Below are 21,772 nucleotides of genomic sequence, written 5' to 3'. Positions count from 1 at the left end.
GCCTGGCCAACAAGGAGAAACCCCGTATCTACTAAAAATACAAAAATTAATTGGGTGTGGTGGTGTGGGCCTGTAGTCCCAGCTACACGGGAGGCTGAGGCAGGAGAATCACTTGAACCGGGAGGTGGATGTTGCAGTGAGCCGAGATTGCACCACTGCACTCCAGCCTGGGTGATGAGAGCAAAACTCCATCTCAAAAAAAAAAAAAAAAATTTTGAAGTGATAGGTCCAGGTATGGTTTTATTCACATTTATCCTGTTTGGGATTCTTAAAACTATAAATTTATGTCTTTCACCAAATTTGAAAGTTTCTGGTTACTGTTTCTTCAAGTACTTCTTCTATCAGCTGTGCCACTCCTCTCCTGGACCTCTGTAATTACCTGCGTGTTAGACATGTCCATATCTCCCTTCAGGTCTCTGAAGCGTTAGACATTTTGTCGATATTTCCCTACAGGTCCCTGAGACTCTGTTCATGGTTTTGTTTTGTTTTTTCCCTCCAATCACTTCCACCTTTTTTTTTTTTTTTTTTTTTTTTCACAGATTGGACAATTTCTATTCCTCTGTCTTTGAGGACTCTGCCTATTTTCTCTGTTATTTCCCTTCTGCTATATTCATTTGGTGAATTTTAAAATTTCAGATCTTGGCTGGGTGCAGTGGCTCACACCTGTAATCCCAGCACTTTGGGAGGCTGAGGCAGGTGGATCACCTGATGTCAGGAGTTTGAGATAAGCCTGGCCAACATAGCGAAACCCTCTCTCTACAAAAAAAAAAAAAAAAAAAAAATCGCCGGCCGTGGTGGCAAGTGCCTGTAATCCCAGCTACTCAGGAAGCTGAGGCAGGAGAATCACTTGAACCCGGGAGGCGGAAGTTGCAGTGAGCCGAGATCACACCACTGCACTCCAGCCTGGGTGACAGGGTAAGACCCTGTCTCAAATAAATAAATAAATAAATAAATAAATAAATAAATAAAATAAACAAAATAAAATTTCAGATCTTGGTTTTTTTGTTTGTTTTTGTTTTTGAGACAGTTTCGCTCTTGTCCCCAGGCTGGACTGCAGTGGCACAATCTCGGCTCACTGCAACCTCCGCCTCCTGGGCTCAAGCGATTCTTTGCCTCAGCCTCCCAAAGTGCTGGGATTACAGGTGTGAGCTACCACGCCCAGCCAGATCTTGTATTTGTTTGACCTAAAATTCCCATTTGGCTCATTTAAACATGTTTCCTCTGCTGAGATTTCCGGCACTTTGTTCATTCTGCGTGCATTTCCCTTTTCTTCACTGAGCACAGTCACTAAGCCTGCTCCAAAGTGCTTTTCTGATGACCCCAGCAGCTAGGTCAGAGCACGATTCATGTCTGCCATCTTTCCCTTCAAGAAGGGCGCACATTTTCCCGGCTCTTCATATGTTAGTTTGAACTGCATCCCACACATTGCAAATGTCACATTGTGGAGACACTGGATTCTGAGATATTCCTCTGAAGAGAATCCATGTTTCTACTTAGCAGGCAATTAATTTCATTAGATTCAAACTGCAAACGCTGTCACACCTGCGGTGAGCGGTGGCTCAGGTCACTACACGGCACGGAGTGCACGCAGGGGTCAGGGGTTTGCCAGAAACAAGTGGCATCTACACACAGGACTCCTCCTCTCTGATTCTTTCTGGGGCTTCTACTCTCATTTTCAAGTGGCTATGGGTGCCTCGCTCCTTCCCCTGCCTGCTCCTGGAACAAGGAAGGTAGTGTACTTTCTTTTTTGTTTGTTTGTTTTTTGGAGACACATTCTGCCTTGTCGCCCAGGCAGGAATGCAGTGGCCGCGATCCTCTCACCCCGGCCTCCTAAATAGTTGGGAATCAGGTAATGTTCTATTCTTTCGTAGAGACTGTGTTGCCCAGGCTGGTCCTGAACACCTGGCCTCAAGTAATTCTCCCGTCTCAGCCTCCCAAAATCCTGGGATTACAGGAGTGAGCTGCCCGGCCAGATAGTAGACTTTTTACTTTTTTTTTTTTTTTTTTGAGACAGAGTCTCGCTCTGTCACTCAGGCTGGAGTGCAGTGGCAAGATCTCAGCTCACTGAAGCCTCTGCCTCCCAGGCTCACGCGATTCTCCGGCCTCGGCCTCATAAGTAGCTGGGATTACAGGAGCCCGCCACCACACCTGGCTAACTTTTTGTATTTTTAGTAGAGACGGGGTTTCACCATGTTGGCCAGGCTGGTCTCCAACTCCTGACCTCATGATCGGCCTGCCTCAGTCTCCCGAAGTGTTGGGATTACAGGCATGAGCCACTGCGCCAGGCCGAGATAGCAGACTTTCTGTCGGTGCGTTAGTCACCTCACACTATCATGTGGGGACTGTGGCTGCCCTCAGGGCAAAGATGCAAAAACAGGAAACTGTGCTGGCTGCTTCCTTCAAGTCTAAACTTGCCTCCAAAATTTGCCCCTCTCCACGGCCCTCAGGGAGCTGTTTCTCACACTCTGTCCAGGGTTATAGTTGCGCCATGGCAAGGTCACTCTGTTAGAAGTTTATTCTTTCACACTGGAAGAAGAACCCCATCGTATGGCTTTCTGTATCCAGAAACCAAGGTGATTTTAGTTTCCAGACGGTGGGCACTGGTGTTGCTTCCCAGGGGCTCAGCTCTGGGCAGTAACAAGCCTGCGGTCTGGACATGTGGCTCACACCTGGAATATCAGCTGCCTGGGAGGCTGATGCGAGCGGACTGCTTCAAGCCGGGAGTTCGAAGCCACAGTGCAGGTGCATTCAAGCTGGTCGAGCCAGGAATGCACCTGCACTCCATCCTGGCAACAGAGCGAGGCCCTGTCTCAAAGGAGACAAAAAAGCTTTGGCAGCACAGAACGTGGAGAGCACGGGCTGAAAGGACGAGTCTCTTTGTGCTACAGATCCTGGGTCTCCAAGGGATGTAAACCTGTTCACTGTCCAACAACAGCAGCAACCAACACTTATAGAGCACTTGCCACGCGCCAGACCCCACGCGAAGGGATCTGTCTTCACTAATGTCAACGATGCCTCTTATCGCCCCACTTTAAAGATAAGGAAAAGACTTGAACAAGACCACACGGTGAGTAGGCGGCACGGATAGGCCCAGGCCAGGCCCTCTGACTCCAGAATAAACTGGTGTCTGACGGTTTTCAACTGCAACATTCAACAAATATGTTCAGCATGTCTGGCCAACTACCGTAAAATTGTATAGAAATTCTCAATTTAAGAAGTAAAGGCCAGGAGCAGTGGCTCACACTTGTAATTCCAGCACTTTGGAACGCTGAGGCTGGAGGATCAAAGGCAGGAGTTTTGAGACCAGCCCGGGCAACACGGTGAAACCCTTACAGAAATCAGCCAGGCGCGGTGGCACATGCCTGTGATCCCAGCTACTCAGGAGGGAGGTGGGAGAATCGCTTGAGTCCAGGAGGTTGAGGCTGTAGTGAGCCATGATCGTGCCACCACACCCCAGCCTGGATGACAGAGCAAGACCCCAACTCAAAAAAAAAAAAAAAAAGTGGGCCGGGCGCGGTGGCTCAAGCCTGTAATCCCAGCACTTTGGGAGGCCGAGACGGGTGGATCACGAGGTCAGGAGATTGAGACCATCCTGGCTAACATGGTGAAAACCCGTCTTTACTAAAAAATACAAAAAACTAGCCGGGCGAGGTGGCGGGCGCCTGTAGTCCCAGCTACTCGGGAGGCTGAGGCAGGAGAATGGCGTGAACCCGGGAGGTGGAGCTTGCAGTGAGCTGAGATCCGGCCACTGCACTCCAGCCTGGGCGACAGAGCGAGACTCCATCTCAAAAAAAAAAAAAAAAAAAAAAAAAGTAAACGCATTGGATTTAAAAAATAAATAAACCCTTAATATTAGACTATTAACTAAAGTAAAAATAATAAGTGTGGGCCGGGCATGGTGGCTCATGCCTGTAATCCCAACATTTTGGGAGGCCGGGACGGGCGGATCACGAGGTAGGGAGATCAAGACCATCCTGGCTAACACGGTGAAACCCCGTCTCTACTAAAAATACAAAAAAAAAAAAAAAAAAATTAAGCCAGGTGTGGTGTGGGCGCCTGTACTCCCAGTTACTTGGGAGGCTGAGGCAGGACAATGGCATGAACCCGGGAAGGTGGAGGCTGCGGTGAGCCGAGATCGCACCACTGCACTCCAGCCTGGGTGACACAGCAAGACTCCATCTCAAAAGAAATAAATAAAATAAAATTAATAATAATAATAGTAAGTGTGTTGTAGAATTTTCCAGCATACCTAGAAGTGAAATACATGCCGACGAGAGCACGGAGTGTAACTGGAGTCTGTTCGCTAAGGTTCTGTGAAGTACAGGAATATTTTTAAAGATGGATTACACTAAGCTAAACGTGCATATTTAATCTCCAGAGGGACCACTTAAAAAACAACACAAAGAGGCAGAACTAAAAAGTCAGCAGAAGAGATAAAATTGAATTAAAAAACACAACTCAATTCACCTACAAAAAAGGAAGGAAAAAGGAGGAGCAGGGAAAAGGAGGTGGAAAAATAAAATAGAACATAAAGATGGGGGACTCCAACCCAAACACTCTAATATCGGCATTAAATACAAATGGCTAAATACTTCAATTAAAAAGTATCGATTAATGTCACTAACTATTAGGGAAATGCAAACCAAAACCAAAATGAAATACTACTCCACACCCATGAGAATGGCTATTACCAAAAAAACAGAAATAAATGTTGGCGAAAGCATGTGGAGAGAATGGAACCCTTGTGCACGCTGCTGAGAATATAAAATGGTGTGAAAAACGGTATGTTAGTTTCTCAAAAACTAAACACACACACAGAATTAAACACAGAATTACTCTATGACCCAGGAACTTTACTTGTGGGTCTACACCCCAAAGAACTGAAAACCAGGACTCCAAGAGATGTTTGTACAACCATGTCTTAGCAGCACTGTTTACCACGGCCCCCACGTCTGCAGCATGGTCCACCACAGCCCCCACGTCTGCAGCATGGTCCACCACGGCCCCCACGTCTGCAGCATGGTCCACCACGGCCCCCACGTCTGCACCATGGTCCACCACGGCCCCCACGTCTGCAGCATGGTCCACCACGGACCCCACGTCTGCAGCATGGTCCACCACGGCCCCCACGTCTGCAGCATGGTCCACCACGGCCCCCACGTCTGCAGCATGGTCCACCACGGCCCCCACGTCTGCAGCATGGTCCACCACGGCCACCACGACTGTAGCATGGTCCACCACGGCCACCAAGTCTGCACCATTGTCCACCACGGCCCCCACATCTGCAGCATGGTCCACCACGGCCACCAAGTCTGCACCATGGTCCACCATGGCCCCCACGTCTGTCCACCACGGCCCCCACGTCTGTCCACCATGGCCCCCACGTCTGCAGCATGGTCCACCACGGCCCCCACGTCTGTCCACCACGGCCCCCATGTCTGCAGCATGGTCCACCACAGCCCCCACATCTGCAGCATGGTCCACCACGGCCCCCACGTCTGCACCATGGTCCACCACGGCCCCCACGTCTGCAGCATGGTCCACCACAGCCAAAAGGTGGGAGCAAGTGTCCACCCACAGATGAATGGATAAACCAAACGTGGTCTATACACACAGTGGAATATTCTATAGTCCTGAAAAGAAACTTTGGATGCATGCTACAACAGGGATGAACCTTGAAATCACTATGCTAAGTGAAAGCAGCTCATCACAATAGGAGAAACACCATATGATTCTACTCATGAGGTTCCCAGGGTCGTCAAATTCATGGAGACAGAAAAGACAATGGTGGTTACCAGGGGCTGGGGGCATGGAGGAACGGGGAGTTAGTGTTTAATGGGAACAGTTTCCTTTCCTTTCCTCCTTTTTAAAATGTCTTTCTTTCTTTCTTTTAGAGATAGGGGTTTGCTGCTGCCCAGGCTGGAGTGCAGTGGTGCGATCGCAGCTCACTGCCATCTTGAACTCCTGGGCTCAAGCAACTCTCCCACCTCAGCCTCCCAAGTAGCTAGGACTACATGCCTGCCACCACATCTGGCTAATTTTATTTTTATTTTTTGGTAAAAAGGGTGCCTTGCTGTTTCCCAGGCTGGTCTTGAACTCCTGGACCCAAGCGCTCCTCTCTCCTGCGTGTCTGAATGCATGTGCACTGGATAAACATGCGTGTAACGTAGGACCCATGTTCACTGAGAGGTGAGACATTTACATGTAAGACAATGAGGCCCTGTATGGCCAAAGGTGAGGCGGGGCCTGGAAGTCACGCCAGTCACGTCCTCCATGGACCTTCAGAACCAGTCCGTGGTCGGCCGTGTCTTACCAGAAAGAAGTTACGGAAATTGATGCTGTAGTTATGGCCGGGAAACAGGGAGTCAGTTAGTGCCTGGCAGCGAGCCATCACTGTTTCCATTCTGCTCATCTCAGGCCAGTGCCTGCTTAACTGCTAGAGAAAAGGAACTGGAGCCTCATTCTTTAAGTGTGTGTGTCGGGGTGTGTGTGTGTTATTTAACCCTTGCCTGGCACAGCCTTAGGTCCTGATTATAACTTGGCGTCTTATTGCCACAGAGTCTGTCAGTCTTGTGATCACCACTTTAACATTAATGCTGGTCAGTTGTGTCCAAACCGAGTATAACCAGGTGTGTCCAACTTCCCACCCTTTTATGGCCGGAAATTCAATTTTGAAGGTTTCTCTGGGGTCCCCTTGGCCAAGAGGGAGCTCGTTCAGTCGGCTGGGACTTAGGATTTTATTCTAAGTCTACAACACCAGTAATACAATGAACAGGCAAATCAAACAATGGGAGATATTCACAGTACACGTACCAAACAAAAGCCCTGTATATGGAATATATAAAGGACTTTCACAATCTGGTCATCAAAAATTGGGCAAAAGACGTCCTCGGACACTCAGAAAATGTGTGCGAATGGCAACAGGTGGGTGGAGTGCCCGACACGGGTGAGCATCGGGGAAATGCAAACTAAAGCCTCTACCACCAAACGGCACTCGGCCCCTCGACTGTGGGGACACACGGAACCACTGGGACTTTCACACCTGGGATGCCGCCTCCCCCGGGCACGTTCCCAAGAAAAACACCACCTGCCCACCAAACATGTGCACAAAAATAGGCCCAAGGTCTTCAGACACTGGAAACCCACCGGAGCGCCCTGAGAGACCATGAGCCCGCAACAGCGCGCCCCACAGCAGCTCCTCGTGCAGCGCCTCAGAGGAAACTGCAAAACAGTTCTCTGTGTGAACCGTGGTAAACGCAAAACCGCCCGCACATGTGACTCCTAACACTCAGAGTCAGCGCTCTGGTCCTGCGCGGTAGGCAGGCACTGGAACAGCCTGCCAGACGGCCTCCGTGGGTCTCAGGCAGATTCTCCATCACGACAGGAGTCTGGGCTATGCAGGTGAACCCTTTGTCAAAACAAGTTAACTGGACACAAGCTCTGTGTGTTTCACTGCATGTAAATTATGCCTCAGTAACTAAATAAATGCATTTTCTATTTTGAAAATCTCACTGGAGCCACAAAGCTACATAATGGGGTGAAAATTTCTACAAGTCAATGAAAAAGTTAGTGAGAATTTAAATTGTGCTACACACTGTTGCACCACTCTTATTTTCCCTTAGAAGAACTGGTTTCAGGGCAGGTGTGGTGACTCGGGCCTGTAATCCCAGCATTTTGGGAGGCCGAGGTGGGAGGATCGCTTGAGCCCAGGAGTTCAAGACCAGCCTGGAAGTGAGATCTCATCTCTACCAAAAAAAAAAAAAAAAAGCTGGGCTTGGTGGCACATACCCGTGGTCCCAGCTATTTGGGAGGCGGAGGTGAAAGCCTCTCTTCAGCCCCGGAGGTCAAGGCTACAGTGAGCCACGATGGCACCACTGCACTCTACCCGGGCGACACAGCCAGACCCCGTCTCAACAACAACGAAAAAGAATTCGTTTCAATGGAAAAATGATGCCTTAGGTCGCTGTGATTTTAAATAAGTATCATCGTGCAAAACAACCCTGTAAAAGCAACCTGTAAAAGGCTGAGGCAGTGGGTAGACCACACCCACGCTCACTGTAACGCCAGCCTCCAGGCAGCAGTCACTGAACAGGGAGGCGGGAGGGCCCACTGGCGGGCTTCTCACGCTGCCGAACCCCGGTAAACAGCACCAAGGGCCGGCTGGAGCTTCCGCTGCATCCGTGTAGCTAATGCTGGTCTTCTTCATAGCAAGCAAAGGAAGCCAACGTGAAACACAGCTTTAAGGGCCCAACGAGAACTGTCTGGGAGCCTTAAACGCAGGCCTCTCTATCTAAAGATCCCCTCTCCTGCTTTGATAGAAAACAAATACCGCAAACCCCTTGATGGGCTGTGAAGGAGACATCCCCCTTTGTTGACGTGCACGGTAGACGCTGCCCACCTACCCGTGGGCTCAGCACACCCAAGTCGGGCTGTTGCCGTAGGTGGAGCAGGGCAGGATCGGGCCCACCCCCACCAGGAAAGTCAGGCCAGCATCAGGTGGTCAGGTGGCTGTTAGAAACTGTCTCTCTAAAAGAACTGGTCGCAGCCAGCGCCAGGGAAAGGCAGCTCCCAATAGCTAGAAAACACCCGAAACCGGTAGCGTGTGCACTGAGAGGCAAAATGGCGGCGTGTAACTGGTCTATGACCTTCCAGGGACGTTTGACAGGCAAGGGAAGAACGCCTCAGGTGAGCATGAGCACTACTCCAGCGAACACACGGCCCATGCTCCCTTCCGCAAGGCGCACACGGCACATTCTCCCTCCCGCAGGGCACACACGGCGCATGCTCCCTCCCTCCAGTGAACACATCACGCATGCTCCTTCCCGCCAGGGACCACACCGCGCATGCTCCCTCCCTGCAGGGACCACACCGCGCATGCTCCCTCCCTCCAGGGAACACATGGCGCATGCTCCCTCCCTCCAGGGAACACACCTTGCATGCTCCCTCCAGTGACCACACGGCGCATGCTCCCTCCCTCCAGTGACCACACGGCGCATGATCCCTCCCTCCAGTGACCACACGGGGCATGCTCCCTCCCTCCGGTGACCACACGGCGCATGCTCCCTCCCTCCGGTGACCACAGGGCGCATGCTCCCTCCCTCCGGTGACCACACCGCGCATGCTCCCTCCCTCCGGTGACCACACCGCGCATGCTCCCTCCCTCCGGTTACCACAGGTTGCATGCTCCCTCTCTCCAGTGAACACACCGCGCATGCTCCTTCCCTCCAGGGACCACACCGTGCATGCTCCCTCCCTCTAGTGAACGCACCATGCATGCTCCCTCCCTCCAGGGAACACACAGCACATGCTCCCTCCCACGTGCAGCAGGTTGCTGCCTGGGTGGACAGCCCACCCTGAGGAAGGATCAGGGAAGAAGGGGCGCAAGACCCCAGACGCCTGCCAGCGTATAAAACCCCAAGTCAAAAGGTGAAACCGCGCACCTGATCTCTCACAGAGCCAGCCTGGCCCTCTTCCAAGGGTACTTCTTTTCATTCCTGCTCTAAAGCTTCAACTTTCACTCCTGCTCTAAAACTTGCCTCAGTCTCTCCTTCTGCCTCATGTCCTTCCACTGAATTTTTTCTTCTGAAGCGGCGAGATTTGAGGCCACCGCTCATACTTTGGTGCCGCGACTCAGATACATTCTGCAGGTAACAGAGCTCTGCGGGCTCACCTGAGCTCCATGCTCCATCTCAGCACATGCAATCCTCAGCTGGAGTGGTGAGAAGAGGTGGCTCTTTCTTTTCTTTGTGAAACAGGATGGAGTGCATCGTTGTGATCTCGGCTCACTGCAGTCTCACCTCCGGGGCTCAAGTGATCCTCCTGCCTCAGTCCCTCGAGTAGCTGGGACTGTTAGTGGCAGAACATATCCCACTTCTGACACCAAAGCACGTTAGCAGCAGTGAATCTCAGTTCTTCCCTCCTCCGAAGAAAGAATTTGAGCGGCAGGAGGCAGAAGAGACCCAGGCAGTTTTACAACAGGAGCAAGTTTATGAAGAAGCTTTAGAGCAGGAATGAAAGGAAATAAAGCACCCTTGGAAGAGGGCCAGGCAGAGGACCTGAGAGATCAAGTGTGTGGTTTGACCTTTGACTTAGGGTCTTCTACTGGCAGCCTTCCGGGGTGTGTTACTTCTCCCAGTTCTTCCCTCGGGGTAAGCCATCCTCACACACAGCTGCCGGCACTTGGAATGAAGTATGCGCAGAGTTTACTGGAGTTGTGCCCACGCTCCCTCTAGGCCTTCTTTTTTGAGACGGAGTCTCGCTCTGTCACCCAGACTGCAGTGCAATGGCGCGATCTCGGCTCACTGCAACCTCCCCCTCCCGGGTTCAAGCAATTCCCTCCTGCCTTAGTCTCCCGAGTAGCTGGGACTACAGGCGCAGGCCACCACGCCCAGCTAATTTTTGTATTTTTATTAGAGATGGGGTTTCACCATATTGGCCAGACTGGTCTCGAACTCCTCGCCTTGTGACCCGCCCACCGTCCCCCCCCCCCCCCCCCCCCCCCCCCCCCCCCGTCTCCCAAAGTGCTGGGATTACAGGTGTGAGCCACCACGCCCGGCCAAGGCCGCCTTCACTTACCAGCCAAATGTCCCTGGTAGAGGGGCCCTCTTCTGCCCTGCTCATGTCTGACTAGCAACCTACTTTAACGGGCCACAAGCGCTTGCCACCATGCCTGGATAATATTTTGTATTTTTTATAGAGACGGGGTCTCCCTATGTTGCCCAGGCTGGTCTCAAGCGATCTCACACCGCAGCATCCACAGCTGTTCTTTAAATGAGCTACCCAGTAAGTCAAAGCTAAGGTGGAGAGCAGCGGCAAGGCAGGGAGGTGCTGGGAGGTATCTCGGGGGTTCCCGGGATGCTGCCTGTGGACCCCAGCGCTGAGGTGACTGCGCGTGGAGACACCTGCCTGACCAGCTTTTAGGAGGCGTACTGGGGGCGGGATGTGTGTGTGTCAGGAAAAGAACGTTTCTGTATAATCCATAAACATGTAAGTTAAAAACAACGTGGCCGTGACGGATCCTGGCTGAACGCAAACGGGGAACGGAAACCTGAGTAATTGGGCGCATCACTGAACATCCCGGGCGGCCGCCCCTACTCCGGGGCTCGGAACCGGCGCCCTCTGCGAGGGCGAGGGTTTCCCAGGTTAAGCCATCAGGAAACGGGAAGACGCCTAAGAATGATACAATGGACTCTGGAGGAAAGGGTGGGAGGGGGCGAAGAATAAAAAACTACAAACAGGTTGCAGTTTGTACTGCTCGGGTGATGGGTTCACCAAAATCTCTCACAAATCACCACTAAAAAGCTTACCCATGTAACCAAACACCACCTGTGCAGTAACCTACGGAAAAATAAAAGAGGAAGACGCAGCTCTGCCTTCTCTGCACACTGTGGTAATACTAAGAAAAACGAAAACCAAAAACAGGGTGCCAAGTTTGACATCCTGAAATTTAACAGGACGAGGCGGGTAAGAATTCAGTCACAAAGTAGTTTCCCAGGGAAGAAGCCGCGTTTGCTTTGAAATGCGATAAGAAATGCACCCGAACACCTGGGCTTAAATTACACCCAAACTCAAACATCCACTCACTGCCACCGCAACGACGCGCTCCTGAAAAACTGCACCCCCACTAGCCCTCGGCTACTGCAGGTGACAAACGGACAAAAACAAATCCCAAAGCCTCGCGGGAAAAAGACCCCGAATCGTAGCCCACTTCTGGGACACCGGGGACCGCCGGGGCCCCCACTCCCGGCTGCGGGGAAAGAGAGGCGAGCGCGCCCCCTTTCTTCTCCCGGGGGCCCGTCCTGTCCCCTCCCCAGGGACCCCTTCCCCTGTCCCGGGAGCCCCTCCCCTCCCCAGGGACCCCCTCCCCGCCCCTCCCTGGGCTCCCCCTTCCCTCCTCAGACGCCCCTTCCCCTCCCCGGGCGTCCCGCTGGGCCTGGGCGCCTCTCCCCAACAGGACGCGGCCAGGCTTGCTGGGAGGCGGCGACGAGGACGCGGGCCCAGGCGCGGACGGCTTCTCCGCGCGCTGAACGATGGGGGACGTGCAGGGGGCGTCCCTCGGGCCGCGCCGGGGCCGCCGACCTTTGTCTGCCTCTCGCGCTCCCTGCGCCGACCCAGCCGCCCAAATGGACCCCGGCGCCCCCACCAGCTGCCTTCACGCCCGCCCCCAGCCCCTCACTCACCCGGGCGGCCTCCGAGTTTCTCTTTCGTACACCCCGCCCTCAGGCGGCGGCGCCGCGCCCCCTGGGACTTGTAGTCTTTCTTCCGCCCCGGCCCCGGCGCCAGGCCCCGCAGCTCCCATAGAAAACTACAACTCCCGGAGGCCCGCGCGAGAGCCGCCCTCGCCCGGTGGTACTGTCGCGCGAGGCCGTGGGTGGAGTGCCGGGGCGGGGCGCGGAGCGCCCTGGGAAATGTAGTCCTGGAAGACCCGGCGTACGTTTCGGGACCCCCCCCCCGATAGGGAGGGACTACATTCCCCAGGATTCCTCGCGCGCCGGCTGCTTGGCGTTGCCGGGAGACGGGGCGGGGCGTCGTCGGGGTCTCCCGGGCGACCGCCCAAGAGTCGGCGTCCTTCGTGTTCCGCAGGTTTAGGCGGAGGCGGAGCGTTTGGGGGCGGCCGGGGGGGTGGCTTCGGCTTCGTCTGCACCAGGTTTGGCCGCGGGCGCGCGGAGCCCCCGCCCTCCAGACAGACCCACGGAGCGTCCCGAGCGCCTAGCGAGCCGCCGCCAAATGCGCCCGAGGTCCGCGGCCGGCGCCTGTGCTGGGACCTCGGCTGCCGGGGTCGGAGCGCGGCGGGAGAGACCCCGGCTCGGGTGCGGGGCTAGGACGGCTGGGACCCGGAGGGCTCCCGGGGCTCCGCATCTCGGACGGGCCAGGGCCCTGCGGCCTCAGGACGCTCCCCCGTGAGTCTCGGCTGTCCCGGGGTCCGGGTGGCGTCGCTGCCGCACAGGCCGGGCGCGTGGGTTTCTCCGGAACTCTGCCTCTGAGCCACCCTCGGAGGAAAAGGACCGCTCTGTGCGTCCCGCGGCTCTCGCAGCTTTCGGCGAACACCTTTAAAGGAGCTCCCCGAAGGAACTGGGGGCGTCCGTCCGCTCATCAAAGGCTTGGGTCCTGTCGGTGTCCCCGGGCCCTCTCCTCGCTGGGCCAGCGCACAGGGTGGGGGGGCGCTGCAGGTGTCCCGGGGCCCCCTAACCTCCCCAGACCCCCCAACCCCCTAGGATCCCCCAGATCCCCCAACCCCTCAGACTCCCCCAAACCCCCAGACCCTCCAGCTCCCTTGGCTCCCGGGAGCTCCTGGGCCCGTCCTGCTTGCTCTTTGGGGTTGTTCCCCGTTGGTGGACGCCGCTTCCGGATTCCCTCCCAAGTTTAAATGCCAGAGATTTCAATGGAAATAAAGCTCCCATCTTAACAGCGTGAGGATGTTTTCTTTTTTTTTTTTTTTTTTTTTTTTTTTTTTTTGAGACAGAGTCTCGCTCTGTCGCCCAGGCTGGAGTGCAGTGGCCGGATCTCAGCTCACTGCAAGCTCCGCCTCCCGGGTTCACGCCATTCTCCTGCCTCAGCCTCCCGAGTAGCTGGGACTACAGGCGCCCGCCACCTCGCCCGGCTAGTTTTTTGTATTTTTTTAGTAGAGATGGGGTTTCACCGTGTTAGCCAGGATGGTCTCAATCTCCTGACCTCGTGATCCGCCCGTCTCGGCCTCCCAAAGTGCTGGGATTACAGGCTTGAGCCACCGCGCCCGGCCTGAGGATGTTTTCTAAACAGGAGTATTGGGGACAGGTGGGGAAGCCACGTTTGTATCTTCTCTTTAGGACAGTGTTCGCCTGAGGGTCCATCCCAGGGTTCTCTCGGGGCCTCTGTGGAGGAGTTGATGCCACCAGTGCCTCTGGCCGTGGGACGCCTGGGCGTGGACGCCCAGCACTAGGGGTTCGCTGACAGCTGCAGGGTTTCCGGCCATGCGCCCGCGGACATGCAGCTTCTGTGTGTCGGCCCCATTAAGAGGAACCTGTCCTGGGCGACGTTTGAGGACCACGGGGAGGACACAGTCGCGGTCCCCTTCTCGGAGTCGAGTCTGTGCCACGGGCTCTTGTCGTCTGCGGCAACTCATCGTGGAGCTGAGCCAGTGTTTCCACTTCCTTTTTGTTTTTTGTGTTTGAGACAGGGTATCACGCTGTCACCCAGGCTGGATGCAGTGGTGTGATCGAGGCTCACTGCAGCCTGGACCTCCTGGGCTCAAGTGATCCTTCACCTCAGCCTCCAGAGTAATTGGTACCACGGGTGTTTGCCACTATGCCTGGCACATATTTCTTTATTTTTTGTAGAGACGGGTCTGTTTTGCCGAGGCTGGTCACAAACTCCTGGGCTCAAGCAGTCCTCCCGTCTGGCCCTCCCAAAGTGCTGAGATTACAGGCGTGAGCCACCGTGCCTGGCGTCCACTTTCTTGACTATTTCCTGAAGACCAGCGTTTCACAGCTCATTTCACAGGTGCAGAAGCTGCTGTGTCAGTTTCAAGTCCCTACCCCTTGGCTTGGCCTGGGACTGTGACCCTGGGTGACCATGTCCTTATGCTGGAGCTTGGTGCATGAGCGTCCCCGCCCCTTGTTCCATCACTCACGGTGGTCTGCACCTCTCCACACATTGGCCCCTGTCAGGGGAAAGAGGGCAAAGCCCTGGGGCTGCAGGAAGCTGTGCAGTGCACATGTGTGTGTGCCTTGGGCCCGGGCTGCAGGCCCCAACAGGGCCCGCCCTGTACCTGCTGAACTGTGCTCTGAGACCGGCACCCACCCGACCTCTGGGAGCAGAGCCCCTACCGGCCTGGGCCAACCTGACAGCAGCTGCCTGGGCACTGGGCATTCCCTCGTCTGCCAGGCGGGCAGTGGATAGCTAGTCCTCTCCCTGGGGAAGGGAGATGAGGCCACACGAGATGTCCCTGGAGTCTCCTGAGGAACCCCACGGGGTGCACGTTCCCAAGAACGTGAAAGGGTGCAGGATTCCAGTAGGCCAGGTGGAAGCGTAAGGACATCTTAGGGTCACATCAAGTTGAACGACAATCTCTAGACTAAAACAGAAAGGACATTTACTACCCTAAGGGCCGCTTGGGCTGAATCCCATACTCAGGTTACAGCGGGGATGCTAGGTCTGAAGGCCACAGGGAAGCACACCAGAGACCCCACAGACGTCTTAGGGCTGGCTGAGGGCACCCACCTCTGCCGACTGGGCTGTTTGTGTCCCTGAACGGGACTTTCCTCCCTGCAGATTTCAAATTCGGTATGGGAAGGTTGGGGAACTAAGTTGTGCACTAGTATTTTTTCTATTAAAATAAAAATATAACCTATTTTATGTTTGTAATGTGTGGAGTTTTGTAGGGGCGGGTGTGTTTTTGAGATGAGGACTTGCTCTGTCGTCCAGGCAGGAGTGTGGCGGTGCCATCATAGCTCGCTGCAGCCTCGACCTCCCGGGCTCAAGGATCCTCCTGCCTTGTGAGCTGCCGTGCCCAGCCCAGCATTCATAGTGCTGAAGAGAACTTGTCCTGAGAGAGGGCCAGCTTTGCTGCTGAATCATCGTTCAAATGAGGAAATTATTTAGGCTCTGTAGTGGAAGTGGAATCTTACTACATTTATGTAGGGTCTTGAAAAACTTAAAAGATTTTAGGGATAAACTATACTTTTAATGAGTCTGGAGGTGTATCAGTGATTTAGTGGGGAAGATTTTGTTAATTCAAAGTGTTTGCAAAGGAGTTAGAACATATGCATTTGTAAATACAGTGTGCAATGTTGGCTAGTGGGCTGTGAATTCAGAGCACCAGGAGATGCCACCGTCTGTCCAGATGACCAGGATTTGACAGCCACAGCTGGTCCCTCATGCACTGCTGGGGTGTGGAGCAGTGCGGCCCCTAGAGAGCCTTTGGCAGTTCCTTAAAAATTGGAACATGCAGGTGCTGTGGAAGGCAGCAGTGGCATTCTGGGGCGTTCATCGCAGAGAAGTAAATACTTCACACACTCACTGGCAGCTTCGTTTTAGTAGTTCCACACTTGAAACAACACTCTCCCCCCAGGTGGGTGGTGAGCCCACCCCGTGCAGACAGCCTGAGGAGCGAGCACCGTGAAGAGGCCAGGATCCGGCTGGGCGCGGTGGCTCACACCTGGAATGCCAGCACCGTGAGATGCCGAAGCGGGCGGATCACTTGAAGTCAGGAGTTTGAGACAGGCTTGGCGACCATGGTGAAACCACGTCTCCATTAAAAATACAAAAATTAGCCGGGTGTGGTGACACACACCTGTAATTCCAGTTACTCAGGAGGCTGAGGCATGAGAATCACTTGAACCCAGGAGACAGAGATTGCAGTGAACCAAGATCACACCACTGCACTCAAGCTTGGGCCACAGAACGAGACTCCATCTTCAAAAAAAAAAAGAAAAAAAAAAGGAGGTAGCATCCGTATGTAGGCAACCCGCACAACTTCAAGGGCCTTGGGCTGTGAGAAAACCCTGCCTCCAAAGGGTGCATGCTTGGTGATTCCACAGTCTACCATTCCCTCTTAAACATTTTTTTAAGCAGAGACAACCTTGCTGTGTTGACCGGGCTGGTCTGGAACTCCCTGGCTTGACCTGCCTGCCTCTCGCTGTGCCTGGTTCTACAGCTCTTAAAGGGTAAAACGGTGGAGCTGGATCACAGATCACGGCGGTGAGCAGGGGTGGGGTGGGCGCCCCAGGGTCTGGAAGGTTGGACCACTCACGTGGGCCCGGATGCCTCCTGGTCGTGACACTGCCTTCCTCTTCTGCCGTTCTGCTGGGGAAAGCAGGGTTGGGGTCGGGGGTCCCTGAGCTCCTCGGCCCTGACTGGGCTTGATGGTCTTTTGGCCTTGACTTTGTCCTTTATTCTAGAACATGGCTGTTTGCACAAAGAGTTCAAAACCCCTAGAAGATGCCGGGCGCGGTGGCTCACGCCTGTAATCCCAGCACTTTGGGAGGCTGAGCAGGCAGATCACCTAAGGTCAGGAGTTCGAGACCAGCCTGGTGAAACCCCGTCTCTACTAAAAAATACAAAAATTAGCTGGGCATGGTGGTGGGCATCTGTAATCCCAGCTACTCGGGAGGCTGAGGCAGAAGAATCTCTTGAACCCGGGAGGTGGAGGTTGCAGTGAGCCGAGATCACACCACTGCACTCCAGCCTGGGTGACAGAGCAAGACTCTGTCTCAAAAACAAACAAAACAACCCCTAAGAGATGACTTCGGAAAGAGGGGAAACTGAGGTGGAGCTCCCAGCCATGCCAAACAGCAGCTCCTCCTGAGGGCTCCCAGGGACCTCAGCAAGGCTCAGTTTTGGGGGCCTCAGTGGGGCTCGGTTTTGGAGGCCTCGGTGGGGTATGGTTTCTGTTGCGTCACCTCTCTGCGGTCCCTGGGGTTGGCATGCCAAAGCTTGCTGGCTTCCCACTGCACTGGGACCCCAATTATCCACAGGCCATTCCCAGAAGGGTTGCTCTTCCCAGCAGGCTGGGCTGTGCCTCCCTGATGGGGGGTGTTCTTCAGCTCACGGGGAAGGGGCTTGGCCCCGACACAGCTACACCAGGATGTGCGTGGACGAGGGAGGCTCAGAACTGCGGCTGGGTGCCCCATACCCCTGGCAGTGCGGAGTCTTGGCACCTTGTCCACCCCTTCCCCCACACTGACATGGAGGGCCCAGAGGCCTCCCTGCCCAAGGGAGGAGCAGGTGGAGGTGTGAGTGGGCGGAGGTGTGAGCAGGCAGAGGTGTGAGCAGGCGGAGGTGTGAGCAGGTGGAGGTGTGAGCAGGCAGAGGTGTGAGTGGGCGGAGGTGTGAGCGGGTGGAGGTGTGAGCAGGTGTGAGCGGGCGGAGGTGTGAGCGGGCGGAGGTGTGAGCAGGTGGAGGTGTGAGCGGGTGGAGATGTGAGCAGGTGGAGGTGTGAGGAGGTGTGAGCGGGCGGAGGTGTGAGCGGGCAGAGGTGTGAGCGGGTGGAGGTGTGAGCAGGTGTGAGCAGGCAGAGGTGTGAGCAGGAGGAAGTGTGAGTGGAGGTGTGAGCGCTTCCAAACAGGCAGGTGCTGGGGGAGGCTCAATTATCAGCACACAGTTAATCCCCTAATTAGAGGAGGCAAGTGCTGTTCCCGGCCCTACCTCCTCCGCAGCCAGACTGCTGCCCTGCAACGAGGCCGAAGCCTCCTGGTCTGCAGCGGTAGACCCTGTGTTCTCCTGCGCAGGACAGGGCTGTGGCCACCCCCAGCCCCCCTTGGTGCCCATGCTACCTCTCCCCCTGTTGCCCCTGGAATTCCCCCCCTGCCTCGTCTGGGACTCCTGCCCCTACAGCAGCCATAGCAGGCCCAGGGGTGAGGCCAGCCCCACATGGTGCCCGCTCTGTGGGTGGGGAGGGGCCTTCCTTGCTCTGGGCAGAGGGGTGCCGGCCCTGAGGTCCTGGAGCCTCCCAGGCTGAGCTGCTGGCCCTGATGCTCGCTGGGCTCTCAGCTGATGGATGACTAGGAGACGTGGAGACCAGCGGGCTGGACTGTGGCTGCTCCCTCCTCAGAGCTTCAGGAACCCTCCGTGTGGGTGGGCATCTCCTCCCCAGAAACTGTCCTGCACTCGCTAAAGCGCCTCCAGCGGCTGTGAGACAGCCTCGCCCTCGCCAGGGCTGAGATGACCATGGTTGCAGCTGCCTTTGGAGCTCAGCTGCCCGGCTGAGCAGGTGGCTGAGGGGCCTCTGTCCGGCCACGGCCTCCGTGGGACCCTGCCCTCTGCCCTCCCCTGTGGCCTCAGTGGGCCTGGCACCTGGGCAGAGACTCTCGGGTTGGGTCGTGGGGCCCTGGGAGCACAGGCTGGGGTGTCCGCGGACCCTGGTCTCCCCAGTGCCAGGTCCCTGAGCCCGCCTGCAGGTGGCATCCCTCCCCCGTGGTCGCCGGGCCCGGACCTGGGCACTGCACCGGCGTTGCCGTCCCAGCTGCTCCGACTCCTGTCCGGGAAGTCAGGCAGTGTGGCTGGGACCTTCCTCAGGAGACCCTGAGCAGGGGTTCTCAGGATCTGGGGGATCCCTGGAGCTGATGGGAGGCAGCCCCGCCGGGCTGGGTGGGTGGCAGAGGGTCCCCGCCTCGGCCTGTGAGGCCAGCTCCCTTGGAAGTGAAGCTAAGGCACCTCGAAGCTCAGACCCCAGCCGTGCTCCTCACACCCCCGACTGCCCCCCCGTGCCTCATGGCCCCCCCTTCCTATCTGCCAGCCACTGAGCAAGGTGGGGACGTCTTCCCGTGCCCATGGCACCTCTCTCTGGTGCCAAATTCTACCTCCTGAATCAAAGGGGGCCCCTCGCCCGCGGGGAGATGAGGCCTGTGACCAACACCCTTGGGGCCATCGTGGGGCAGTCACCCCGGCCTCGAACCCCAGACACCCACCTGGGGCCCCATCCACCAGCCCCTCTGCCCCACGGGGGTCTCTACGCACCAAAGTCCTGCACCCACACAGGAAACCCTGGTTCACTGTAGGGACGCCAGTCACTCAGACTCGGGCCAGAGCTTTGGTTGTGCAAGGATGCAGTTTAAATATGATATAAACAGTGAAATAACTGCCAAACACGGAGCTGTGTCTGTGAAGATGAAGAGGAACGCTTTGAGGAGCGGCGTGAGCACAAGCCCCACACTTCTGGGGTTGCTGTTGGCCTCAGCTCTGCAGCCTCGGCACAGCCTTCTCTGCAATTGCTCTCCTGGCCCCCGCAGGGCCGTGTGCGCCCGCGTGTGCCTGCATGAAGCTAAAACAAAATGCAGATCTTCTCGAGACTGCTCTACTTCATTCCATGAACCAGCCACCGGTGCCAGCAAACCCGCGGATGGGACGCAGCGGCTTCCAGGAAAACAGCAACACCAAACCCACCTGGCGGGGGTCCTGGTCGCAGCCGCTCTACATCCGGGGCCTCCGGCAAGCAGCGCTCTACATCCGGGGCCTCCGGCAGGCAGCGCTCTACATCCGGGGCCTCCGGCAGGCAGCGCTCGCTGGTCCCCCGCACAAGCCCCTCTCCTGTGGACAAAGGCAGAAGTGGGAATGGTGCTCTCCAGATGAGGCTGAAAATGCTGCATCCTGTGTGCTCTGCCTGGAATGGCTCCCCCTGGATGCCAGCCTTAGCCAGTGAGAAGCACAGGAGCAAGTACGGAAGCTCGTGCCACACACACCTGAGCACACATCTGCACACACACCTGCACACACCTGCGCACACCTGCACACACACCTACACACACCTGTGCACACACCTGAGCACACTCCTGCAAACACACCTGCGCACACACCTGCACACACTTGAGCACACACCTGAGCACACTCCTGCACACGCACCTGAGCACACACCTGCATGCACACCTGAGCACACTCCTGCACATGCACCTGAGCACACACCTGCATGCACACCTGAGCACACACCTAAGCACACACCTGTGCACACACCTGAGCACACTCCTGCACACACACCTGAGCACACTCCTGCACACACCTGTGCACACACCTAAGCACACACCTGTGCACACACCTGAGCACACTCCTGCACACACACCTGAGCACACACCTGTGCGCACACCTGAGCACACACCTGAGCACACTCCTGAGCACACACCTGAGCACACATCTGCGCACACACCTGCACACACCTGCGCACACCTGCACACACACCTACACACACCTGTGCACACACCTGAGCACACTCCTGCAAACACACCTGCGCACACACCTGCACACACTTGAGCACACACCTGAGCACACTCCTGCACACGCACCTGAGCACACACCTGCATGCACACCTGAGCACACTCCTGCACATGCACCTGAGCACACACCTGCATGCACACCTGAGCACACACCTAAGCACTCACCTGTGCACACACCTGAGCACACTCCTGCACACACACCTGAGCACACTCCTGAGCACACTCCTGCACACACCTGTGCACACACCTAAGCACACACCTGTGCACACACCTGAGCACACTCCTGCACACACACCTGAGCACACACCTGTGCGCACACCTGAGCACATTCCTGCACACACACCTGAGCACACTCCTGAGCACACTCCTGCACACACCTGAGCACACACCTGCACACACACCTGAGCACACTCCTGAGCACACTCCTGCACACACCTGTGCACACACCTAAGCACACACCTGTGCACACACCTGAGCACACTCCTGCACACACACCTGAGCACACACCTGTGCGCACACCTGAGCACATTCCTGCACACACACCTGAGCACACTCCTGAGCACACTCCTGCACACACCTGAGCACACTCCTGCACACACCTGAGCACACACCTGCACACACACCTGAGCACACTCCTGAGCACACTCCTGCACACACACCTGAGCACACACCTGAGCACACTCCTGAGCACACACCTGAGCACACACCTGCACATACAGCTGGGCACACTCCTGCACACACACCTGAGCACACTCCTGAGCACACTCCTGCACACACTCCTGAGCACACACCTGTGCACACACCTGAGCACACACCTGAGCACACTCCTGCACACACCTGAGCACACTCCTGAGCACACACCTGAGCACACACCTGCACATACAGCTGGGCACACTCCTGCACACACCTGCGCACACTCCTGAGCACACACCTGAGCACACACCTGTGTGCACTCCTGCACACATACCTGAGCACACACCTATGCATACACACACCCTGCAGTTGAGCTCTGACAAACCACAGCCCTGTCCACATCGCAATTGTGCCTCCTGCTATGTCCACAGGTCTGAGTTCCTGAGCCCTGGAAGCAA

General features: G+C 55.8%; 1 protein-coding gene across 4 annotated transcripts in view; it reads right to left on the bottom strand.

Moving 5' to 3' along the window:
• C20H1orf159 (chromosome 20 C1orf159 homolog) overlaps positions 1-12,254 on the bottom strand; it is a 34,455-nt gene extending 22,201 nt beyond the window's left edge. For 3 of the 4 annotated variants that reach the window (XR_012089835.1, XM_073007976.1, XM_073007975.1), the window contains exon 1: positions 12,180-12,254. The gene's annotated coding sequence lies outside the window, so the exon portion shown is untranslated. The remainder of the gene's footprint in view (positions 1-12,179) is intronic. The other variant, XM_037985244.2, reaches the window with a different exon arrangement.
• Between the last annotated feature and the right edge of the window lie 9,518 nt (positions 12,255-21,772).

Source organism: Chlorocebus sabaeus, chromosome 20 (assembly GCF_047675955.1).
Source record: "Chlorocebus sabaeus isolate Y175 chromosome 20, mChlSab1.0.hap1, whole genome shotgun sequence".
Classification (NCBI taxonomy): domain Eukaryota; kingdom Metazoa; phylum Chordata; class Mammalia; order Primates; family Cercopithecidae; genus Chlorocebus; species Chlorocebus sabaeus.
The sequence above is the reverse complement of the archived record's forward strand: the minus strand, read 5'-3'. Positions and strand labels throughout refer to the sequence as shown.